The following is a 15,899-nucleotide window of genomic DNA, read 5'->3' as shown; positions in this document are numbered from 1 at the left end:
CGTGGCCACAAAATGTCATGTCACTTAGGAAGCCAAAGATCCTATGAAAAGTTATAAAAAAACAATCTTTGTGTCTGCTGACTGAATGCCGAGAAACTGAGCAACATCTGCTTGTAAATATGTCTGCATTTCTTCTTTTTTAAGATATGCGAGAGTCATTCATTTTTGAACACGAACAAGGACATCATTATCAGATTAAAAACAGACCATTTCGAAAGGGGGTAACTGAACTACATTGATATAAACTTTCCCTTGGCCCCCAGTTCCTCTGTTTACTTCGAGGCTGCGGTACAACCCTGTTTTACAAGCATATTTTCGTGACTATGCCACCCTGGGCTGCGCGTGTGTCAGAGGGGAAACATTTGCTCGTGATTAGTTTGGGACCTGCGTGTCATCGAATGTGTGCGGTACATCCCCTTTTAGGATATAATTGTCATCTTTTAATAGGCAGCCATTGACCCAGGCTTGTTATTATCTATTATAGTTTATAATAATGTATCTTTTTATGATTAAATGATGATGCCCGGCAGAACACTATGATTAGCATTTCAGTTATTTATAGATTATGTCAGAGCAGTAATAAACATAAAATGCTGTTAATGTGTGGCTAATGAAATCTGGACATGAACAAGTTTATGAATTGATATAATTCATTTCAGCGTTCTCGCAGAGCTGCCGGTTCTTGTCATAATTCAAAAGCTTAGCAGGGTTCACCGATTAGGTGCTAGACTAATTTGCTACAGAAAGTCAATGGGTTTTCATTGTCTTGGGCTATCATACACAGCATGGCTGACTGCATAAGGACTATGCAAAGAACTCATAAATATATTTATTAAGCGTAATATGTTTTGCTTGGGTAGAAAAGATTGTGCTATTGTACAACATTTCGGGAGGAAACTCAGGGTCATAATTAAGATTTCAAAAAGCTAGGAATAATTTAACAGAAGTTCGGCGAGAGTCTGTAGAAATCAGCACATTAAGGCCCCAATGCCCAGATAACTGTTCCTACCGCTAGTATTGGAATTATGATTTTTGTGGCAAACATTGCATCCGCACAGTTTCCCCCAAAATTATCGGTAAGTCAAACCTGCCTAGATTTACTGGGGAAAAATGCCTGGTAAACACCAGAACATTAGGCATTTTGTTTGGAAAACACCAAGGGGCAGATCTACAAGAAAGTGCCTCAGCAAGGCCCCGCAAGCCCTTTGGCTGCGCCACGCTGCAGCACTTTCAGAGCACAGGAATGCAACATATCTACAATGATATGTCGCATTCCTGTGCTCTCCCCTGCGCTGGCGCAGAAACAGCTGCCATGCGCCGGCGCAGGCACCCTTGCACCATGGTGCAAGGATGCCTGCGCCATAGGGAGATTGCTTTTGTGAAGGAAGGAGCCCCTTCCTGGACAAAAGCAATCACTGCAGACATGTTCCTCTTTCAATGCGTGCTGTACAATGCAGCACGCATTGAAAGAGGAAAAAAACGAGGAGAAATGAAAAAATTTCTCTTCGTTTCTCTCGGCTACGCCACCCCTACAGTGGTGCAGAAAACTGACGCATTTCCAGGTTTACGATTCCTTGTAAATCTGGAAATGCACCAGTGGACATGGGTGTTGGTGGAAACACCCCCTGCAACACCCATGTCCCGCCCCTAACACACAAAGTGTAGAGTGAACAGGGGAGATATTTACAAGCACAATCAATCAATCAATCAATCATGCCATTTGTATAGCGCACTACTCACCCGGGAGGGTCTCAAGGCGCTTGGGGGGAGGGGTATGCTACTGCTCGAACAGCCAGGTCTTGAGTTGTTTCCTGAAGGCGAGATGGTCCTGGGTCAGCCGAAGGTGGATGGGGAGGGAGTTCCAAGTCTTGGCAGCCAGGTAAGAGAAGGATCTTCCTCCGGCGGTGGCTCTTCGGATGCGTGGTACGGCTGCGAGGGCGAGGCTGGTGGACCGTAGCTGGCGGGTGGGCGTGTAGAAGGTCAGGCGGTCGTTGAGGTACTTGGGGCCCAGGTCGTGGAGAGACTTGTGTGCGTGGGTGAGGAGCCGGAACGTGATCCTCTTGTCGATGGGGAGCCAGTGCAGGTTCCTCAGGTGGCTGGAGATGTGGCTGCATCGGGGGACATCCAGGATGAGTCGGGCGGAGGCGTTCTGGATGCGCTGGAGTCTTTTCTGTAGCTTGGCTGTGGTTCCGGCGTAGAGGGCGTTTCCGTAGTCCAGTCGGCTGGTGACGAGTGCCTGGGTGACAGTCTTCCTGGTCTCGGTCGGGATCCAGCGGAAGATCTTGCAAAGCATACGCAGGGTGTTGAAGCACGATGAGGAGACGGCGTTGACTTGTCTGGTCATCGAGAGGGAGGGGTCCAGGATGAAGCCCAGGTTGCGTGCGTGGTCGGTTGGCTTGGGTGCGGTGCCCAGGGCTGGGGGCCACCAGGAGTCGTCCCAGGTGGAGGGCGAAGATCCCAGGACGAGGACTTCCGTCTTGTCCGAGTTCAGTTTCAGGCGGCTGTCCTTCATCCACTCTGCGACGTCTTTCATCCCTTCGTGTAGGCAGGTTCTGGCGGTGTCGGGGTCTCTGGTGAGGGAGAGGATCAGCTGGGTGTCGTCGGCGTAAGAGATGATGTTGAGGTTGTGCTGGCGTGCGATGGCTGCGAGAGGTTTCATGTAGATGTTGAAGAGGGTGGGGCTGAGTGAAGATCCTTGCGGGACGCCGCAGATGACTTCGGTGGCCTCGGAGTGAAACGGGGGGAGGCGGACTCTTTGTGTTCTTCCGGCGAGGAACGAGATGATCCACTCCAGTGCCTTCTCTTGGATACCGATGTTGCTGAGGCGCTGGACTAGGGTGCGGTGGCAGACCATGTCGAACGCAGCGGAGAGGTCCAGGAGGATGAGGGCCACTGTTTCCCCCTTGTCGAGCAGGGTCCGGATGTCGTCGGTGGCTGCGATGAGGGCGGTCTCTGTGCTGTGGTTGGCTCTGAAGCCGGACTGCGAGGGGTCGAGGGATCCGTTCGTCTCGAGGAAGGCGGTCAGCTGTCTGTTGACGATCTTCTCGATGACTTTAGCAGGAAAAGGGAGGAGCGAGATGGGGCGGATGTTTTTGAGATCGGTGGGGTCCGCTGTAGGTTTCTTCAGGGTGAATTTACCTGTCCTTGTAAATATCCCTTAGCAGCCTGCGCCACCGGTGCGTCACGCCCCCAAATCCTTGCTGTGCCACATTTTAGGCCAAAACATGTCATAGATGATATTTATTGCACCCGATAAATTCCGATCTGAAATTAATAGTGCACCCTCTTCTGGGGCAGTCCTAATCAGAGGTCTAAGTAATTTACCTTGTTAACTGAAGCCCCTGTGATACAAGGACTTTATAGAACATGAGTTAGCATGTGTGTTTTGGCTTTGTTTCAGTAACAGCTTCTACTTTCTGGATTACCTTTATATTTTCCTATCCACAAGCAAGATTGTATTTTACGATCTCTTTCTACTTGTACTACGGAGGGTGATCATGAAATAATATTTTTCTTGTTACTATTTACTAGAGATTTGGGTTTCATTAGGGGTAGCCCTTTATTTCCTTGAAACAAACCTTTTTGTCCATTCAATTTAATAATACCAAAGAAGCAAAAACTGAATATAGCAAGCTCTCTAGTCCCCGTGTACGTTTTGTCCAATCAAGGAGAAAGTTTATCTGTGACTTATAACTCTTTGGGCTTGCTTCACGCTTTTCAGTATTCACAAATGTGTGATAATAGTAAGTTTACCAATTCGGAAACTCTGCAATCGGGGCAGAGAACTCCACACACATAAACAAAATAGACCTGTTCCATCTTTTATTATTACTATTAAATTGCAATTTTGTGAATACTGAAAAAGAGTAAAAATACACAGAGCCTTCTCTTACCGGCAGGCACGGCCCGTGTAGGGCGTTATACCGGGGTGGTGACGTCAGGGGGGGAGGGTCAGGGTGGGGGGTCGTAAAATGCGGGATATGGACCATTACAGGTAAGTACCGGAAAAAAAAAAGAATTTCGTTACCTGCGCTGCATCTCCAAATGTGATGCAACGCGGGCAACAACATTCTTTTTTTTTTCGGTACTTACCTGTAATGGTCCATATCCCGCATTTTACAACCCCCCATCCTGACCCTCCCCCGCCTGACGTCACCGCCCCGGTATAAAGCCCTGCACGGGCCGTGCCTGCTTACGGGGCATCAAAATCCTGGAACAACCTACCCCAGCAGAACAAGTCAGCATCACTTATGGATTTTAAGGATAAACTGAAAACCTGACTCTTTATCGGATCCTTCTCGCAGAACCTGCACCTACTCAGCACCTAGATACCCTCAAGGGTGACAGGTTTTGTGCTCTTCAATTGCACCTTAAATTACATTACAACGTTCAAATTTACCTTTGTGAATCAGGCCCTACGTTTTTGGACTGTTAGGATCCTAGACTGTGTTGTTATTGATGTTGAAGTTTTTTAAATTAGTTTGGGCAATAACAAATGTGTTAAAAAATGCAGAGCTGTTTTTTAATGATTTTTTAGGTTTAAATATTTTTATTAGGTTTTCAATTTAACAACTAACGCAGTATGTATGCATTTACAAGCATAAGCATAAATGTAGTGCATTTAGCTGGGGTCCATGCAATTAATGGCTAGAATTATCAAACAACAGTATTAGTCGTATACAGATAATAGATGTTATCCTACTCAAACTATAGCACAGTCTTTCATCAGAGAAAAGGGGAAATACAGTAAAAATGTATGGGAGAAAGAAAGATACTGAAGTAAAGCTCAAATTTGGCACATAAGCCTCTGAAGCTGCACTGGAGTAAACATTATAGGGTCATATTCTCAAGGAGTTATCGCCGAGTTAGTGGCACTTTATAGCAGCCAAAGTCGTGATAAATGTATCACCCCATTCACAACCTTGTGGTAACAGCCGATAGCACCAGTTTACCTGTGATAGCAGCCGCAAAAAACATCGCCACAGATGACCCCCGCAACTATCGCTAATGAGATGCAGAGTAGGCGTTCCCATGCCAAAAGTCACGACAACACCACTCTGCAACTTTCTCAACGACCAGCCAGATCAGCGATGCGACTACAAAACATGCGATAACGCGCGTTAGCTTCAGGAAAGTAACACCTGCTCTGACCTGGTGCAAAGTCAGACCACAGCCTGCACCACAAAAGGGAGCGAGAGAAAGACGGACAGAGAGGGGGGAGAGAAATAGATGGACAGAGCGGGGGAGAGAGACACAGATAACAGAAGAGATGGACAGGGAGAGAAAGTGCTGACAATGCCCAGGCCACACTGCTCACCTGCTGCCAGCGGTGTGTCTCCAACCACGTGCCAGTATGTAGTGCAGTTCGCCAGGTCCCACATCTGAAACAGATCCGTCATCTGAAACAGAGTCTAGATACATGAATGGCAAAGTACATAAAATTGCACACAACATCATCACCTGTTCATCCCTGCGCACCCAGGCAAATGCACCAGAGCCCCTGCCGCCGCCCAGCAGTGCATGCCCACCCCTGCTCACCCAGGCTGCTGCACCACAGCCCCTTCCACCGCCCAGCGGTGCATGCCCGCCCCTGCACACCCAGACTGCTACATCCCAGCCCCTCCCACCGCCCAGCGGCACATGCCCGCCCCCTGCACACCCAGGCTGCTGCACCCCAGCCCCTCCCGCCACCCAGCAGTGCATGCCCGCCCTAGCGCACCCAGGCTGCTGCACCCCAGCCACTCCCGCTGCCCAGCGGTGCATGCCCACCCCTGCGCACCCAGGCTGCTCCACCCCAGCCCCTCCTACCGTCCAACGGTGCATGCCAGCCCCTGCGCACCCAGGCAGCTGCAACCCAGCCTCTCCTGCCGCCCCGTGGTGCATGCCCGCCCCAACACACCTAGACCTCACTGCTCACCTTCCGCCAATGGCGTGTAGCAATGAGGGCCCACCACGTGCCGCAGCAAGCTACAAGCCCAGGGCCCGCGGACATGACACCCTCCACATCATGCAGCCCCGCTCCACAGGCCACCAGTTCTCATCTTTGATTCTGGGTCATGATTTTGCCATGGCAGAGGACATACCAGTGCACGCGGCATCATTGCAGGCTGCACACCTGCTCAGCCTTATAGGTGCCACTAACTCTGTGATCCAGGAGGCAATGCCACGTGGCATTAGGCCCCCACTGTCCCCTCTCCCAGGCCTACACTGCGGTCCAGCAGGGCACACAAAACCTGAGTAGTCCGGACCGCCGGGACTGGGGATCATCGCAGGCTGCCCACCCGCTCTGCACTGAAGGTCCCCCTACCTCAGTGCACCGAAAGTCACTGTCCTGTGGTGTTGTGCCTGTGCCGTCTGCAGCATATTCGGTGCCACCATGTTTGAGGCTGGACAAGGAAGTAACAAATGTGTGGGTCTCTGTTGATGCATGGGCGCCACCTGGACAACATTCGCCAATCTGTCACCCTGTGTCCCAAGTCCAATGACATGAGCCACATGGACGTAAGAGGAATTCACTGACCATACAGCCATCCATACTTCCACATTTGAAAGACCATAGACACAACACATCTATGTGATTCAGAATGCTTAATGCACATTCAGTGGAGTGTTGAATCTGGAGCAGTACAGGGCTGTGCAAACCTCACTTTACAATGTTGGCCCGTGTAGGGTCAGCCAGAGTCTTTCAGGGAATGACTAGCCCAAAGGAAGAGGAAGTGTTCAGTCTGTAGTCTGATTGCTTTGTCATTGGCGACCAAACAAAATTTGGCAGTCCATGTCGCGGTCCAAGGTGAGTGTCGTAGGGTGCATCAGGGGACAGTGGAAGGAGATGATGCAGAGGGCAGAATCAATCAGAAACAGGCCATATGATGGAGATGAATGCTACTGCGTCCGTCTTACCATGAAGGTGGTTTCATCCATATGCTCGTCCACTGCTGTTCCATGTGCCTCACGTGTGGGTGGTGCTGGCCTTTCTCCAGCACTGTGTGGCAGTGCCACCTCGGGGGCCGGAGGTGGAATGTCTGCCGCACTTCAGGGTGCGGAGATGTGGATGTGGCGGTAGCAGCAGCATGCATCAGCACCAGACCTTGTGGTAGCAATGCCATGAGGATGGTTTTTGAGGTCATTGAGGAATCCAGATACCACTCGATGGTGTGCAGCCATGGCAGCCGCTCTTTCCGCATTTGCCCGCTTCATGGTCTCCATTAACCTCTGCATGTTTCCAAACTCCTGTGTGGCATCGCTAGAGCCACTCAGACTGGACAATTGTTCTATTCTCTGAGTCAGGGCTCCAGCGATGTCAGCCATGGTCCATTGGAGAGCATGGAGCAGACTTTGGGTGTGCGTTAGGAACCGTAAGTGGTCCCTGATGGGACTTAGACACCCACATATGGCATCTAGTTTGTCTGCCATGCGGTCAAAGCCCACCCGCACCTGTTCAGCCATCTGCTCCTGGCACCCCAACACACGGCGCTGGAAGGCCATGTGTTCTTCGTGGGGGTCCTGGGAGGCAGCCGTGGTGAAGTGTCCTGCCTGCTGTCTGGTCTGTGCAGGGGGTGGGGTATCCTCGTTGCAGTAGGGCGGCTGTGCTCCTGGAGGTGGGCTGCGGAGGCTGTCAATGAACTCTTGGAGGGCATCGAAGTCGAAACTGTCGTGTTCCTCTTCGTCATCGGAGAAGAGACGGTCAGGATGATCTGTAGGAGGTGTTGATTCTCCCTCTGCAATGTGAAGGGGAGATGCAGTTTAACAAGGTGTTTACATGTGTGTTGTCACATTGTACATGTTTATATACAGACTGCTTGAAATTATTCCAGCGCCTCTTGAGCTCTTCCATTGCCCTCTTCTGCACTGCATTCACCTTGTCCACGATGGACTGCCATAGTCCATTTTTTGTTACCAAGGACACAGTGGAGGGGACGAATAGTTGTTGATGGTGTTCTACCACCTCCGTTATCAGGATCCTGTTTTGCTGCGGACTGAACCGCTTCTTCCTACACTTCTTCTCCTTGGCCTTCCCTGACCCCGAGGTCCCAGGCTGGTCCTCTGGTGGGCTTGTGGGGTTCTGGTTCTCCTCCGTACTTGCACCGGCAACATCAATTGTGCTTTGCTGTTGTTTGGCATTTATTTGTCTGTTTTATTCTACTTTTATGGTGATTTTTCCCACCTGATGCGTGTGAATTGCAGGCCTGTCACTGGGTTTCGTAGATTTTTGTCCAGCGATTGGCCTCATTGCAAAATTTTTTGCATTCGTGTTTCGCATTTTTGCGGCATGGCGTTGATTTTAATGTGGTTATTTGATGCGTTAACTGGTGACTATCGCATGGTACCGCCGTGTAGAGAATGCTTTGTTAAGAAGACAGCGTAATTGTCCTGCGATAGACTGCGATGTTGAGAGTTGCGTTAAGTTACTTTTGGGATGGTTTTCGCAAGTTCTTGAGAATATGCCTCGTCAAAAAATCAAACTGGCTCTCCAAAAAAGTGCTAATGGAAAAGCTGCGGGACCAGAAGGAGTGCCCATAGATGTTTTTAAGTATAATATGGATTTTTGGATACCTATTTTATTGAATGTTTTTAATGCTGCATTGGGAGGCGCATTCCCCCCACTTGGGTTGAAAGTATTATCGTACTCATTTTTAAAAAGGGGGACAGAGGAAAGGCCAATTGCTACCGCCCAATATCCCTTCGTGATTCCTCATCTAAGTTAATGGGCCGAATTATGTTGCAAAGGCTTGAAGAGTGGGCTAGTGAAAATAAAATCTTAACAGAAGCACAGTATTGTTTCAGAAGGGGTGTTGGTATGGTAGAGCAATGCTTAAATTTAGAAATGTTAATAGGGAAGTATACACTGGCCAAGGTGGGGGCACTTCACTTATGTTTTGAAGACCTCACTAGCGCCTTTGAGTTAGTTAACCATCATAAACGTTGGCGAACACTGAAGGGGCTAATGGCTCCCATTGAAATAATGTCATTTTTATCACAAATGTATACCTTTTTAACTACTAGGGTACGGTATGGTAAAATGGGGGAATGTACGCCTGACTGTTTGATAAAGCATGGTATTAGACAGGGATGTGTTTTAGCTCCCCTTTTATTTTCATTTTATATAAACAACGTGGACTAGTTTTTTCAAACATTTGTTGCAGATGCCCCGAAAGTAGGAATAGGCCCCTCACCCGTTTTACTATACGCAGAAAATGCTGTCTTAATGTCTAGGACTCCAAATTGCCTGCAATGCTTAATAGAAAACTTTTCCCTATAAATGTCTGATATAGACCTGCAGTTAAATGTAAAGAAAACGTTTGTAATGACATGTGGGGGCAAGAGGCTAAAGCATATACAGCATCAAGTGGGTGGGGTTTTTATTAATAGAGTGCCAACTTTTTCTTATTTAGGAATGCTATTTTGCAAGAATGGTACATGGAGCAAGCACATTGAATCATGTAAAATAAAATTCTTAGGAACCACCGAGGGAATTTTTAGATTCGCAGCAAAATTGGGAAACAAACCCATACGAGAAATTTTAACATTGTAAAGGAGTAAGTGTGTCTCAGGGGTTTGTTATGGAGCAGCGATATGGGGTAGAGCAATCACGGCCGCATTACAAATTAATGAAAATAAGTTTTTAAAAAGATTGTTGTCAGTTCCTAGTGCTACTGCGAACATCATCGAGTATATGTTTATTCTTTTAATGCAATGTAAAGTAAATATTGATGAAAATAACCCTATTACTATACAGGAACATAGAAAAAAGTGATTTGAAACTAAGATACATTACTGCAATGGAACAGGAAACGGGAAAGGGCTGCCAGTCAAAAACAGAGCATGGTTAGCTATTGTGAACGTCCGCTCATGAGGGGCATCCGTTTATATTTGACATTGGTAAGGAATACCCAGCATAGATTCTACCTGACTAGGTCAGGGATGGGTACCTTACATTATTTAATTGCATTTCCAAGAATGGAAAAAGGGAGTCATATGTTACCACGTTGTCCATATGATGGTAAAACTTTACAATCCACTCTGCATTTTATACTTTTTTGTCCTTTATATATGGGTATTCGGAAATCAGTTTTAAACCCCCTTTTTTTAAAAAAAACAACACACTTTTTAATTATAAAAATGCGTTTAATTTTGTCTGTAGTCTGGATAACGTGAAAACAATACGCTCTGCCATTCATTTTGTACAACTTTCAATTAGGAAAAGAAAAGATTATGCACATTTGGACGTATTGTCATACAAAAGACAGGACGATTATTTATAACTTATTTAAATAAAATATATATTTTTTTTTTAATACATTTTTATATATCTATATGCACATATAAGCACTAGCACTCTATTGTACACCTTGTGACAGCGTGTACTTCTGTATTTATGGTACTTGAATGCATTAGCACTTTACTATATTCATATTGATACTATCCCCATGAAAAGCTTGACGTGAAAATTTTAACTTAATTGTGTTTATTAATTTTGATGTAATATAGGAATGTCTTCTTTTATAATTTGTGTACTAGTATGCTTTTATGGTGTTTGTTTTTATTTGCACTGAATAAAGCTATATTGAATTGAATTGAGAATATGCCCCATAATGTCAAAGAGTAAACATGACGCACCATCTCACAGTTCATCGCAGGTATCCCCTAAAATGTCATCAAAGTGTGGCAATTGAGTTTATGAAGGACCCGTCGTGGGAAGCAGGCGTTACCATTTTGCCAATGTGAGGGATGCATTGGAATCTCCAATGACACAGACTGCAGAGTCCAACCAACATATTTTCTGATTCGTATTGCCAACCTCTCACATCTTGTGTGTCATGGAGAACAGCTAGTTCTGGTACGAAGTGGAGAAGGAGATCCCTATTAGGTGGTCTCATACAGCTGTCCAATAAGGCTGCAGAGCAGGGCAGGACCACTATATGTGCATCATGTCTCCCTGCACACAGGGTCAGCGCAAACATTGTGCATTTGGAGAGTTTTGCCCCATGAAGCGTAGAAGAAGGTCAGTGTCAACCTTGCAGAAACATGAAGAAGCTAAATTTCAGTTTGGCTTCCCCGGAGGACTCAGTCATGTCTGTGCATTAACTCAGACCATTGATCCTCATTGTACGATATCTGAAGGAGTGGCTGCCATCTGTCTTTGAGATTGAATAATGTTGGTTTAAAGTACAGACTGTCAATTAACATTTTGTATGGTCCTGAAAACCAGCTTCCTGCATGTGCCCATTATTGTAGGTAGTCAAAAATGTTGGACTGTTTTACTGCTTTCTCACTGAAATGCAATTGGTAAGCAATGTAGGCATTCATTTGCATGCCGTTCAAAATGTGTTTCTGATCGAAGTAGAATTCTGCACTAAAATCTGAGAAGGACTTCAAAAATCCATTGATTATAATGTTCTCTATTTTAGTAATGCTTTGTTGTTTCTATGATGGTCGGTATAGGGACAGAATAGATCTCGTACTTGTGTCAGAGGGGTGCATTGGAGTGTGGAAAGGGATGCTGTGTAAGTGTTTATGGCCAGTTACCGCCATCTTGTTGGGTTCCTGCCAGCATAGAATTTTGTTTGTCCACTTGAGAAAGAGTTTTTTTGGGTACATGTGCAGATCCTTTGAATCCATCATGAGGTGGCTTTCCAACAGCAGCCAGTATTGGGTTTCTAGCTCTGGGTAGAAGTGATAGGTTAGTTGCTATAGATGTTGAGCCGAGTGTTAGTGTTGTAGACTGAGGTGATAGAGACCTCCAAACTCTGTGGTCGCATGTAGTGTCATTCCAGGTAGTCATGAAGATTTTTCCTACTTTACATAGGACTTGATTTGGTGATCAGTAGGACAGAGTTGTGCCCCTTGTTCTGGAATTGGTAACATACTAAATATATAGTTAAATTGTGCTGTGCCTACCATTTCAAAGGTCTGGATTCACCCCCACATGTATAATTGAAGCGTAACCCATATGAGGAAGTCCTTTTGCATTGTGTGGTTAGCTTCACAAGATTATTCCCTCACCATGAGCTGTACATCATTGCTAACTGATATACCTAAGTATTTTACACCACTCAAGACCGAACAGAATAAGAGACCAAGTAGAGATTGACCTGTTGTGCTTACTGTCAGTGCCCATGCCTCACTCTTTTCCCAGTAGCTTTTGTAGCTGTAAAAAGTGAAAAGCGAGAGCTGGTGACTATGAGTGCCGGTACTGAGGTAGAGGGGGATGTCAGCGTCAACAAAATATCATTAACGTACAACATGACTTTCAGTTCTACAATAGTGTATCAATGCCTCTGATGTCATGTGAGCAACTGATGGCAATGCCTACGGGTGTCAAGGCCAGTAACAATGGCAGTAGATGCAGGGAACCTCCCTGCATTGTCCTTTAATGTGTGTTGAGCTGTTCCGAGAAGTAACACCACAGTTTACTATTGCTGTCGGTTTTTGGTTTAGACATTGTCCCATGTTTAAAAAGGTTAAACCAATGCCCAGCGTAGACATCACCTGAATCACGTAACCCCATTCTACTCAATCAAATGGTTTTTCAACATCGAGGAATCGGGCCACCCTGTCATCAGCTATATGCCACAAGAGCAGGGCCGTTTCTAGGTGTTTTTCTGCCCTAGGCGAGAATTGAAAAGTGCCACCCTCTCCCTTTTACTACCATCTCTCTCTCCCCTTATCATCCAGGCTAGAAGAATTAATGCATTAGATCACAAAATGTACTGCGTTATGTCGCATAATTTGCCTTTTTTTACACATAATTTAGCCAACTATCTGCATAATTTGGTTCCCCCTGTGGATTATTTCAAGTGGCCCTGAGTATAAATAATGCTAACAATCAAAGAGCACATGGAAAAACGGCTGAGTAGGTTAACCGCTTGCTGCAGAGAACTGCAGTGTTAGCTGGTCACAAATTGAAATATTTGCACAGTCTACTCAGCCTTTTATCTTTCCAAGTTAAAAAGGAGTGCCTCTGTTTTGAGTAATATTGACCTAGTATGTTAGCCCTGAGGCACAATTTAATTAGCGATGTATGTTTTGTAAGTGGGCGTATAGAGCGCAAACGTAGCCGTAGAACATCACAGCGCGGTATAATAGTCGCGGTACATTTGAGTAGTAAATAATATAGAGCTGCCAAACTGACTCTAGAACCAGGAGGATTGGGGAGTCTCACTATATGATTTTATTCATGCAGGTCAAGCATCACACGCTTCATATCTAGCCGCCGCTAATATGTCTTGCAGCATAAATCGTGACAAACAACCCCAAAAGCTAAAGCGCAAGAGGCAGAGCACAATGTGATCTTGTTCTTATTGCAGGTTAGAAAATAAATTATGGCTATAAGTCTTTGCAGACCATAATAAGACTGGAACCTGTATTTTGGGGTGAAACAACTAAAAACGAATTTCAGATTGCCGCGGTGGAAAAAATAAGCCTCTTGGCACCATATATTTTTTTATATATTTTTTATGTGTGGCTGCTTAAAAACAAATGAAATTCGTGAATTATAAAACAATTACCTGTCACAGTTATTTTATTTCCTAGGCACCAGAACAGCCGACACAAACAGTCTGTCCACCACGCGCAGAGAGAGAGGGTGGTGCGACATGCAAGACATAGTCACCATCACTAGCTGCTGCATAAAGCACTGCTTGGGGACTGGCCAAAAATTATGCCCGGGGCGGTCATTGGTAGCGATTTCCCACGCTACAAGATTGACGCCCTTGGGGACCCACACACTGGTACGGCCGGCCCGCTCCACACACCACTATGCTAGGGTACGCTGCGCAGCATGTACAAGCAGGTGCGCTTGCACTCCCATACAGGTGCAGCTGCCTGAACATGAGGCAAAAAAGTTGCATAGCGCAGTATGACTTTTTATGATGTAGCCCATCTTTGAATGACTTTTTGTGAATCTAGGACCTGATTCCGTACTGCTCATACAGATTGAATCTCCCAATGAGTTGTAGTGATCAACAACATGGATTCTGGGGAGAAATTCTGTTTGACACTTTAAGAAAGAGCTTATTGTGCTGTATTTTGTGCTCCTTTCCCCTTTGTTATCTCTGATGACCCCCTTTATCTCCACTTCTCCACATTTTTCTTTCTATTTTACTTTCCTATTTGTCACTTGGAGCGGTAACTGCAAACACAACAATGGCCCAAATCCATCGTTTTTCCACTACACACCACCCTGGGTTAGACAATGGCGATATGCAAATCAGCGCTGACCCTGTGCCCCATGGGAACAGTCCAGTCCGAACTACAAAAGCCATGTCCTTCCCAGAACGGAAACAAGCATCCGAGCCAGAACGGAAACAAGCATCCTCGGATGCTTGTTTCCGTTCTGGGAAGGACATGGTGTCCTCGGATGCTTGTTTCCGTTCTGGGAAGGACATGGCTTTTGTAGTTCGGACTGGACTGTTCCCATGGGGCACAGGGTCAGCGCTGATTTGCATATCGCCATTGTCTAACCCAGGGTGGTGTGGAGTGGAAAAACGATGGATTTGGGCCCAGATCTTTGGACTGGGGTGAATGTGTGACATTGATCCACATTCTGTCCATCATTGTTGTGTTTGCAGTTACCGCTCTAAGTGTACTGGGGATGCTCAGACGTGAGTCCCAGTTACTCCACACCACTGGAATCAAGCTAGCCTGGCTGAAGAGAGGTGTTACCTCGAAACCGGGCCGGTCCTCGGATGCTTGTTTCCGTTCTGGGAAGGACATGGCTTTTGTAGTTCGGACTGGACTGTTCCCATGGGGCACAGGGTCAGCGCTGATTTGCATATCGCCATTGTCTAACCCAGGGTGGTGTGGAGTGGAAAAACGATGGATTTGGGCCCAGATCTTTGGACTGGGGTGAATGTGTGACATTGATCCACATTCTGTCCATCATTGTTGTGTTTGCAGTTACCGCTCTAAGTGTACTGGGGATGCTCAGACGTGAGTCCCAGTTACTCCACACCACTGGAATCAAGCTAGCCGGGCTGAAGAGAGGTGTTACCTCGAAACCGGGCCGGTCCTCGGATGCTTGTTTCCGTTCTGGGAAGGACATGGCTTTTGTAGTTCGGACTGGACTGTTCCCATGGGGCACAGGGTCAGCGCTGATTTGCATATCGCCATTGTCTAACCCAGGGTGGTGTGGAGTGGAAAAACGATGGATTTGGGCCCAGATCTTTGGACTGGGGTGAATGTGTGACATTGATCCACATTCTGTCCATCATTGTTGTGTTTGCAGTTACCGCTCTAAGTGTACTGGGGATGTTCAGACGTGAGTCCCAGTTACTCCACACCACTGGAATCAAGCTAGCCGGGCTGAAGAGAGGTGTTACCTCGAAACCGGGCCGGTCCTCGGATGCTTGTTTCCGTTCTGGGAAGGACATGGCTTTTGTAGTTCGGACTGGACTGTTCCCATGGGGCACAGGGTCAGCGCTGATTTGCATATCGCCATTGTCTAACCCAGGGTGGTGTGGAGTGGAAAAACGATGGATTTGGGCCCAGATCTTTGGACTGGGGTGAATGTGTGACATTGATCCACATTCTGTCCATCATTGTTGTGTTTGCAGTTACCGCTCTAAGTGTACTGGGGATGCTCAGACGTGAGTCCCAGTTACTCCACACCACTGGAATCAAGCTAGCCGGGCTGAAGAGAGGTGTTACCTCGAAACCGGGCCGGTCCTCGGATGCTTGTTTCCGTTCTGGGAAGGACATGGCTTTTGTAGTTCGGACTGGACTGTTCCCATGGGGCACAGGGTCAGCGCTGATTTGCATATCGCCATTGTCTAACCCAGGGTGGTGTGGAGTGGAAAAACGATGGATTTGGGCCCAGATCTTTGGACTGGGGTGAATGTGTGACATTGATCCACATTCTGTCCATCATTGTTGTGTTTGCAGTTACCGCTCTAAGTGTA

Source organism: Lissotriton helveticus, chromosome 6, assembly GCF_964261635.1.
Source record: "Lissotriton helveticus chromosome 6, aLisHel1.1, whole genome shotgun sequence".
Classification (NCBI taxonomy): domain Eukaryota; kingdom Metazoa; phylum Chordata; class Amphibia; order Caudata; family Salamandridae; genus Lissotriton; species Lissotriton helveticus.
The sequence above is the reverse complement of the archived record's forward strand: the minus strand, read 5'-3'. Positions refer to the sequence as shown.